The sequence below is a fragment of the Palaemon carinicauda genome, unplaced genomic scaffold, assembly GCF_036898095.1.
Source record: "Palaemon carinicauda isolate YSFRI2023 unplaced genomic scaffold, ASM3689809v2 scaffold101, whole genome shotgun sequence".
NCBI lineage: Eukaryota > Metazoa > Arthropoda > Malacostraca > Decapoda > Palaemonidae > Palaemon > Palaemon carinicauda.
This window is the reverse complement of record NW_027168494.1, coordinates 168,562-180,000: the sequence shown is the minus strand read 5'-3', so window position 1 is coordinate 180,000 and position 11,439 is coordinate 168,562.

The window sequence follows — 11,439 nt, the reverse complement described above, 5'->3', positions numbered from 1 at the left end:
TTTTAGATTAATCTTAAGTAGATTCACCGTCTGTGTAACTGTAAAGGCTTAATCTCTATCTCAAAATAAGTCTTAATTTGCTCCAGAAGTTTTTTTTTTTTAATTACTTTAATCTATTAGTTGAACTGTTTGTTTCTTTTTAGTTATTCGTTCTGTTTTTCAAATAAAAAGAAAGTTGGTTTACCTTTAGTTTTTCTCTTATGTACCAAATCTAATTAGTTTTTCTCTTATGTACCAAATCTAATTAGTTTTTCTCTTATGTACCAAATCTAAAATTCACCTTAAACTTAAGAGCATAGTAAAGAAAAAAAAAAACTAAGAAAAATCAGCTGTCTATTGAACGGAACCAATTAAACAAGATGATTTTCAAAAACAGTTGCAGTGAGTATTTGGTAAAAATGAGAAATAGATTTGAAATTCTCTAATTATCCCACCTACATGATAATGAAATTTGAAAATGATTTGTGGAAACTTCATAACCATTTGTACTTTTTATCCCAGCATAAATCTTAGTGAATTGTTTTGGGTGTGCTGTTCGAACTCTCCAAGAGGGATTAGTTCACCAAACGTTTAACTGGGCTCCATAAGGCTCTAGAAGAGTTGGGAGATGCAGGCCTACTGTACATGGCTGAGGACCGCTAGGAGGATCGTTAGCTTTCATGTGAAAATGAGACATATATGAAGCAATAAAAGACAAGTATAATAGGAAGAGAGATGCACACAGGAGTAACAGGCTCTCAGAGAGAGAGAGAGAGAGAGAGAGAGAGAGAGAGAGAGAGAGAGAGAGAGAGAGAGAGAGAGAGAGAGAGAGAGAGAGAGAGAGATACCATTGTTAGCGGCAATTGAATATAGCTTACAAGAGAGAGGATGTCTAGGGCACACCTTTTGCATTCTGCATAGTCTACAAGTCTGCTTTAATGATATCTATCTATTTCAATCATGTCAAGATCTTCACATCACTCATATTATCTTTAGGTAGGCCAATATGGTGTCTGCTTGAAGATCCTATTTTCTAACGTTAAGTCATGCTTGGAGATATATTACTTCACAAGCATAATACCCACATGAAATACATACCCTATTTCTTATTCATATGAGAGAGAGAGAGAGAGAGAGAGACAGAGAGAGAGAGAGAGAGAGAGAGAGAGAGAGAGAGAGAGAGAGAGAGAGAGAGAGAGAGAGAGAGAATAAGGCGACAGGTTAGTAGAAACTCATATAACAGAGCCTAGAAATCATGATGATAATAATACCAAGAGTAATATTAATAAAAACAACAACAATACTTTCCCTCATCTTTTCTCTCTTCAGAAGCAAGTCTGTCACCTACCCGGGGGTGTCTCTCCCCCCTACCACCCCATATCAATTAGCTCACAGTTTTGTTGACATTTACACAATAGGCAGGAAGTGAGCTGTCAAACCCATTTCTCTCACATCTGCCAATGTTGTCTTTTGTGTCATGTGATTACAAGTTCATTTTCTGTGGTGCGCTTCACTGAATAGATCCTGTAGATTTTTATATAATGTATTAGGTTTTGCTTTTACCCCTGTGTGGATGTTGAAACTATATATATATATATATATATATATATATATATATATATGTGTGTGTGTGTGTGTGTGTGTGTGTGTGTGTGTGTGGGTAGAGAGAGAGTGAGAGAGTCTCAACTCTAGAAAAAAACTATTTTATCATGACTTCGACTTTAATTCAATTCAACAGAGGCCCTTTGCGTCAATAGGCGTACGAGGAGATTATATATATATATATATATATATATATATATATATATATATATATATATATATCATAGCTCTCACTTGATATCGAGTATTACAGTGTCAGTGACTTTAATGAGTTCTCAAAACAATTCAACATCAACAACCAATGGAGCAGTTTCAAATCCACTGCAGGACAATGGCCACAAATATATCCTTAGTCGTGTCTGGTTTTGGGCCATTTCCATCACCATAATAGCTACTGTGGATTGGTGATGGTGGGAGAATCTAGCACGATCGCTCACGGCAAACAAATCTAGTATGGGTGGCTCGGAGAAGTACAGCTTTCACCGCGTTAAGGTATCCCCACTCAGAAAGGGATACCTTCATAATAAATGGTCTAAATCTTCAGCTGCATCCATAAATATAATAATTTGTGTGACAGAATTGGAAAAGGCGTTAATATCATCAGAAAGAAAATCTAGGTCTTATCAAAACCGTTATAATTTGAGATGAACTTTTCCCATTCCATTGTAAACTAAATACAGGAGCAAGTTATAAAGGCACCAATGTCTCCTGTTAAGTAAAGCACCAGCCGCTAAGCTTCTAAAATACAATATCAATTTGCTTGTTGAGAGAGAGAGAGAGAGAGAGAGAGAGAGAGAGAGAGAGAGAGAGAGAGAGAGAGAGATAGAGAGAGGTGGCCTTTACTACTAATTTGAAATATCACTCAAAATTATTCATGAATATCCAAGAGCAGAAAAACACACATTTCTTTAAATATAACAGATGTATCCCAAGTTTGTTACGGATCTTAAAATATTCTATATCAATTATTCACTACTATTAAGTAATTTATTTATTTCCTTTCCTCACTGATCTATATTTCTATGTAGGAGCCCTTGGGCTTGTAGCATCACGCTTCTCCAACTAGGGTTGAGTTTAGCTGGTAATAATAATAATAATAATAATAATAATAATAATAATTAAAGCAAGTCAAATCATACTGGATGAAGACATACTACCTCTTGCTTTAAGGTACACTCGGGCACACTATTCTATCTTATTCCTCATCTCTTGTTTCGTTAAAGTTTTTATAGATTATATCTATATTTTAATGTTGTTACTGTATTTGAAATATTACTGTATTTGAAATATTTGAATCAATCATTTTCAGAAAGACTTAGAATTAAATTTCACTTGAGTGTCTTCTAATTGTATCGTCATCTGATCAATTAGGCTGTTTATTCATTCTTTTTAAAATTATCAATTACGTATTTTGTTTGGAATTATGGTTTTATGTCGTCTATAATTGGCGAGTCCATTATTAGTTTAGGGGAAAATTTAAGTCAGGATGACTTAAAGAGTCGTGAATTTCATCATGTCTATCATAATATGTTGATACAATAAAACCGAGGGAGAAATAAAACCTAATGGCAAGTAGTGAAGTTTGTTTAAAAAGTGATCTCACGAGAAAAGGACCTAAAAGACAATTGTCTAAGACCCTTCCTCCCCTTCAGTTAGAAATCAATTTGTATAGATTCCTCCATTTTCAGTAATACCAGAACTTTGTTCCTGAATATACTTTAAACATTTTGAATAAGGTTCAAAATCATTCAGAATTTGTTTCTATTATTTGAAGAATTTCAACATAATATTAGAATGCTGATGCATATTTACCTATAGAATTTCTTTATTGTTTTTTGAGAGAAATATACTATAGTTTTTTTATTGAGTGACTTCTTATATTCTTTCACACTCGAGAAATTGCTCTTATTATATAGTTTTTGAGAAAATGGTAACAATATATCTTCATGATCATAAACATATCATTAGATTGTGAAATATACGTTGCATTGAATGGCCAATTTCAAAAGGAAAATACTACGTTCTAGATAGGAGATTTCTTACACATCAAGATTGCCAACCTTAAAATGTTGAGAAAAACGAAATGGTAACTCTTTCAATGCTTTCAAATCGAACATAAAAATCGTAACTGAAGTATAATGTAAATTTATTAATGCTTATAACTACGATAATTTACAGCATAATTCTAGACACTAAACATATTCTTGGCTATTCTGGTTCGTTTCCTTACGAATTTTACCCTTTTCGAATTGATATTCCAAACTTATTGGACTGCTAAATCATATGTAATCTAGGGATAAATATATAAATGAAATACGGCATTGAGAGTGGGGCCAAAATTGATATCCTAATGATAAGAATCCTTTCTGATATAGTGTCGTCTGGAGGTGGTTCCTTTTGGAATTTAGATTAAAGGATATGTGAAGAATTATATGTCTTGATTACTGCCTTTATCACTGAATTGTCTTCATATATAGAAATAGAAAGTGTTAATGGTTAATTGAACTTACCATTTTGTTTGTAAATATTATGTTGATACATAAATTGAAAGCTAAAAGAATCTAATCTTTACATCCTTGTCCACTCAGTGATAAGGGCTGCAAACCTTTCGACTTAGAAAGAAAAGGAATTATACTAAATATTTCATTCATGACCTGTTTAGCAGGAGGATGAATTCATATTTAAAAAATGTATATTTTCCGCTTTCTATATTATCCAAGTGACTTTAAAATTTCTATAAATGAAAAATTCTACCTAATTAATTCGTTGGCAATTCTGGACCCCCTCATGAGGTGCTAAATAAATTTTGCCAAAACTGTATACGAGCATTTCTCTTTAAGATTATCTTATAAACGTTAAGACACTTCTTATCTAGACATTTTATTGAATAGAATAATTTAACTTCATATCTTATTTATGCATTATATATAATGAATATTTTATATGTATTTTTAGATAAAAAATACGATAATTTTTAAGTTGATTTAGTGAACTCAGCCATGTTCCTGAATGTATCAACAGATGGCCTCAGTGAGGTCATTTTGGAATTAAAATATTGGAAAGAAAATCCGACTTTATGGAATAATTTGGGAGTTACCTTTCAATGTCCTCAGCCAATAGGAACGCTCCATTCGGGCAACGGTAAGGAAATTAGCCAATAGAAACGCTCCTTTCGGAAAACAGCAAAGAAACATAGTCCTTAGCCAATAGGAACACACCCTTCGGGCAAACAGTTAGAAAATTGTGGTTTGCTCTTTCAACTAGGTAAAAGAGACAAATGCCAGTTCATAAACCATTGGAAAATTTCAATTTTTGTACTTTCTTTCGAATAAATATATAGAATAAAACCTTTAATATTATATATATTTCATTTATTGCACATGTGGGTAATAAATCAAGCCCATATCATACTTATATGATACCTATATTTATACGGTACTCTTAATCAAAATCTCATCCTCTGGCTTAAAAATGCATTTTCCATATTGATTTAAAGTTTTGTTAGCAGTTTTGTAAGCAAAGGCAAATCAAAGTTATTTAAATATTGTCCTACAAATATATCATGCACTTTAAATAGTGAATATCGTGATAAAACTCCTGTTTCCTTCAATAGTTAATAAATTGAACAATTTTAATAATTTCCCTGATCGAATTAATCTTGGGTTGTTTATTTTTAAAAATTGAAATCTTGTAGGTATTTTTGACAGATTATTTTTCAGACATTAGGAAAAATAGGATTAAATATTGAAATATATCCTTTGCAATTTGCACACAGAGAGAGAGAGAGAGAGAGAGAGAGAGAGAGAGAGAGAGAGAGAGAGTCCACATATATATCAATAAAAAGGAGTTCATTGTTAACCTTTGCGTCCTTGCATCTCTAGCCTTGGGTAGTGCCATAGCCTCTGTACCATGGTCTTCCACTGTCTTGAGTTAGAGTTCTCTTGTTTGAGGGTACACTCAGGCACACTTCTATCTAGTTTCTCTTCCTCTTGTTTTATTGATGTTTTTTATTGTTTATATAAGAAATATTTATTTTAATGTTACTATTCTTAAAATGTTTTATTTTTCCTTATTTCCTTTCCTCCTTGGGCTATTTTCCCTGTTGGGGCCCCTGGGCTTATAGCATCCTGCTTTTCCAACTAGGGTTGTAGCTTAGCATTTAATAATAAATATATATATATATATATATATATATATATATATATATATATATATATATATATATATATATGGTATCTGAGTGAGGATACCTTAATGTGGTTTATTTGCTGTAAGCAAACAGACTAAAGTTTCCCACCATCATCCATTCGCAGTGGCATGGTGATGAAAATAGCCAAATCCCAGACATGAATAAGGCCATTTTTGAGTCCTTTGTCCTGCAGGGGACTAGAAATGGCTGCATGTCACTGTTGTGTGTGTATATATATATATATATATATATATATATATATATATAATTATATGTACACGTATATATATATATATATAATATATATATATATATAATATATATATATATATATAATATATATATATATTTATATATATATATTATATATATATATATATATATATATATATATATATATATATATATATATATATTCGATTTCAAAGATCCTCTGAATGAGTTAAAAGCTAACAGACAGACAGACAATATTTAGATGCCAGATGAATCAAAGAAGGCCAGTGAAGAAATAAAGAAGGCAGCATTTGTTACTGATATTAGCAAAGCTATCTTAGAACATTCAGATAACGCTGAAGTAAGTTAATATGAAGATGTTATAAGAATTTTATAAAATATAATGGGTTCGTTCAGGTGTTGAGTTCGACAAGCCAAGAGATCTCCCGTTGATATGGTAAGGCAGAAAGGGACTTCAGGTTATGCAAAGTCCAGTGGAATTAACATAAGATAATGCAACTCTGACAGAAATGATAAGTCCCAGGGATAGGGAATATCTATCAAAATTTAACCACTTATAATTGCAGAAGAATTTTTCCCAATTGATATAAATTGAACACATTTAAAAAAAAAAAAAATAATTAGCAGTTAAAGAAACGTTTCCCAAATAAGGAAAGTCATTTTCATACCATTATATCTATTATTCCTCTGAATCTTATTCCTTTTCCTTATTCTGTTTATTCGATGGGTTTCGTCACTTCACCATCTTTCAAAATCTATTTTTAGAAACTGCCAACCAACTCCCCCCACCCCCTGTCTCCTACCTTCTCCCCTGCGAGTCCACCCAGGCTACGTCAACATTCCCCCCCAACCTCCATCCCCTCCCCCCCTTGTTCTAGGTCTCTAACCAAATGCGTCATAATCTCTCTCTCTCTCTCTCTCTCTCTCTCTCTCTCTCTCTCTCTAATAAACTCAAGCTTTAACTCCTAAGGAAGTTCTATTTCTTTACCTACGTCTGTAACTAAATAATTTCTTTCTCCTTCCCGAGTTCTACTTATCAGAACTTGCTACTATACATCTTTCTCTACAACTAAACTGACAGAAGAGGAAGGGGACCTCCAAAATAAGGAATAAACGTACATTTTTTTCTTCATCTCCTCCTACGCCTATTGAAGCTAAGAGCCACAGTTAGATTTCACCAGTCGTCTCTATCTTGAGCTTTTAAATCAATACTTCTCCATTCACCTTCTCCTACTTCACTATTCAAAGTCATCAGCCATGTAGGGCTGGGTGTTCTAACTTTTATTAGGAAATGTAAATTGACAAATAGATTATCCTTCAGCCCTTCATCTTCAACCACCTACACATGAATAAATGTTGCTGAATATCCTTTATCCCTTGCTCCTTAATAACCTACAACCAGAAGGAAACTTATCACCTAGGGGCAGCATTATTGCAAGAGCCCGTGCTTGGCCTCAAGTGCCAGGAAATCTACTGGGTGTCCACAAAGTCTGGGTACAAAGGAATTTATATATATATATATATATATATATATATATATATATATATATATATATATATATATATATATATATATATAACTGGGATTTTTCATATTCTTATTATGTTGAAAAGATGGAAAAAGTTTGTCTGCAATATGATTGACACATACACACAAACACATATATATGTATATATATGTTTATATATGTGTATAAATATATATATATATATATATATATATATATATATATATATATATATATATATATATATAGCCTATGTATATATATATATATATATATATATATATATATATATATATAAATGTATATAGATATATGATATATATGATGGAGGAGGAGGAGGAGGAAAAGCATGTCAAAATTAATGGAGTGACATAACTAAACAATTTCTTCCCTTAACAAGAGACATTACATTATTTCGACATCAGTCTCGTTCAATTCACTGATGGCAATTAACACATAACTGGGTTATGCCGGCTTTGAAGACATTCTGCGAGAGAGAGAGAGAGAGAGAGAGAGAGAGAGAGAGAGAGAGAGAGAGAGAGAGAGGAGAGAGAGAGAGACGGGCGGGGGGGGGGGGGGGCAAATTTTTGTTTAATGTAGTTAATGTAGAAACCGACAACCATGTAAATTCTTTTTTAGATATTCATGCATTTCGTTTTGCATGAAAATGCCAATAAAAATGACTGTATTATGTTCCCCAAAACTCGTAGGTAATGTTCAAATTATAGATTGACTGCTTAAGATACTTGACTGAAAAATACTTTCCAAATACTTTCCAAGTCGTTCAGATTCAAGAGGACCTGCCATCTCAGACTATAGACCCTGTTAGCCACTTGCTCTTTATTCATTAAATCTCTGACACTCCTTTTTTAAAGGTATAAAGGCCACTCATGAATGGTAGAGACAAGGGACAGTTATAGTGCATTGTCCTATAAAGCAGGACAATGCACTAGAGACTGACCATATTACATATGATCAGCATCCAAGCCCCCACCCAACCCGAGCTAGGTCCAGGGAGGGCCAAGTAATGTCTATAAACTCCCCAAACCCCACATCCTTAACTCACAAGGATGGTGAGTTTCCAGCGACAAAAGAAACTAACGAGTTTGAGTGGGACTCAAACTCCAGTCTAGCAATCACCAGGCAAGGAGGCTACCATCTCACCGCGTGTACAGGAAGAAAAAAAAAACCATGCATATGGCATTTATAGACCTTGAGAAGGCAAATGACAGGATACCATGAGAGGAAATATAGTGACAGTGAATTATGATCAGGAAGCTGTAGAGAAATGTAAAGACCAGCGTCAGATCTACAATTGGGAGAGAGGAAAATGTTTAAGATGGGGTTGGGTTAGATCAGGGATCGGCTCTGAGCCCACTTCTGTTTAATATTGTCTTTGATGTGTGCACAGATGATGGAAGGGAGGAACCACTATGATGTCTGCTCTATCCAGATGACATAGGCTTGTTAACCAAGAACACAGAAGAACTGGAGATGAAGCTTAATGTAATGACAGAAATGCTTCATTTAACTGAATGGTACTTCCATTTACGGTTTTTAGACTTAATAAACGAATTGGTTTTCATCTCATCAAAATGTTATGTTAGCCACACGTAGTTGAGTTGGTGTAGGATCGAGTGTGCATACGCCGAGGTAGAGAGGCGTAACAAAGGAGTAGTTGTGTCTATGGTCGAGAGTTTGTGATTGAGTGCCAAGGTAAACAGAGGCGTCGTTGTGTGAGCCTCGAGCGTAGCTGCGCTAGGTAAGCTCAGAACGCACTCTTTGAGCCGACAACGACCAGTGTAGAGGGGAAATGTTGCTCCCCCGTATTATTATGTGAAATTCTTACCTTCTCCCTTGTAAAAGGTATGCATTTGTTCTTGTTATCATGTATGTGTTGTAATAACACTTGACATTGTCTGTTGTGGTTATCTTTTTCTTCAAATGAATATAATAAAGTACACTAAGTTGCCAGTATTGGAACTGCTTTATGCTGTGCTTGCATGTGGTTGGAACTGTGCCACCAACCGTAAGTTAAGATTTGTAATGTTATTCTCAGATTTATCAAGTTAGTCTTTGAGTTGCCAGGCTAACTGTGCAGTGTAACCAGTAGGTTAGGTATGAGTACAGTGTAGCCTAGGCTACAAAGTGTCTGTTGTTTGACATAGGATCGCTGTCCTAAATGAAGACTTTGTATTACAGGGTACCAGTTTGGAGTACCGAGCATGTACTAAGCTTTTGTGTAAGAATAAAAAGACCCCCGGGAACCAGCCTTTCCCTCAACCTCCACTGCAAATGAAGATCCGTCGTTCTCCATAGCAAGAGTCAAGTTACCTTAAGCCTAGGCTTAGAGTATTAGCCTATACCTGTGATGTACCCGTTATTAGCCTATGTCAAGGCTTGGTTTGTTATAGATAGGCTAGCCAGGGCTAAGTCGATTGTCCAAAAATTGAATGGTGCCTCCGAACTTAGGTAGGGACAATTGACGAAGGTAAGAGTTAGTGAAAAGTCATGTGTGAAACGGCATGACATTAAAGCATGGAGATATGACTTCCTGAGTAGAGGGTTAAGGATAAACAGGAAGAAGACTGAATATATAACAATCAAACTGGATGGCAACTAGAAAACTACAATCAAATTAGGAGGAAATATCAAATGGGATCATGAATTTATGTACCTTAGCTTAGCGATAGACAATGCGGGGGACATAAAATTGGAAATGAACAGCCGTATTCAGTGTGTTTAGAACACCAATAGCAACGTGTCTGGTGTAATATATGATACAAAAGTCCCCATAACTAAGGGTTGAGTTCACAAGGCAGGTTTCATAGAAGTAATGCCATATGAATTCGAAACCATACCAGTTAAATAGGAAGTAGGAAGATGGACATAACTGAGATGAGGATGCTTAGGTTGATAATTGGAGAAGCACAATGGACAGGGTTAGAAAGGATCTTGCTAGAGGGTACATTCGGGTATACTATTCTATGTTCTTTCTTTTCCTCTATAATCTATATATAAAGGATTTATTTTAGTGATGTTATTGTTCTTAAAATATTCTATTTTAATTGTTAGTTGTTTCTCTTGTAGTTTATTTGTTTCCTTATTCCCTTCCTCACTGGGCTATTTTCCCTGTTGGAGCCCTTGGGCCTGTAGCATCTTGCTTTACCAACTAGAGTTGTGGCTTGGCAAGTAATAATAATAATAATAATAATAATAATAATAATAATAATCTGTATTAGGGGTAGAGAAAGGTCACTGAAGCATCAACGTAAGTGCAAGAGGCAGGGTTAAGATGGAATATCCACCTGATGAGAAGAGAAGATCAATATGGGGCAAGAGAAGTGATGGACGTGGATGTGGATGGAACCAGAAGGAGGTGATGACCTGAGACCAGATGGAAGGAGTACATTGGATATGATATGAGAGAGAAAACAATATGGGAAGAAATGACAGAATAACAAAGTCATTACAAAAGATTAATTAAAAACGACATTCCTGAATGGGGACTTGAATAAGCATAAACCTGGGAAGAAGAAATTGGTATATAGTTTTATAAATATATATACACATATACTTATATATATATATATATATATATATATATATATATATATATATATATATATATATACATATAGTATATGTATATATACACACAAATATATATTATTATATATATATATATATATATATATATATATATGTATATATACATATATATAATGATATATATACATATATATATACTAATATATATATATATATATATATATATATATATATATATATATGCATATATATATACATATATATATACATATATATATATATATATATATATATATATATATATATATGAATATAAGTGTATATATATGTATATATGAATAAGTGTTTATATATATATATACATATATATATATA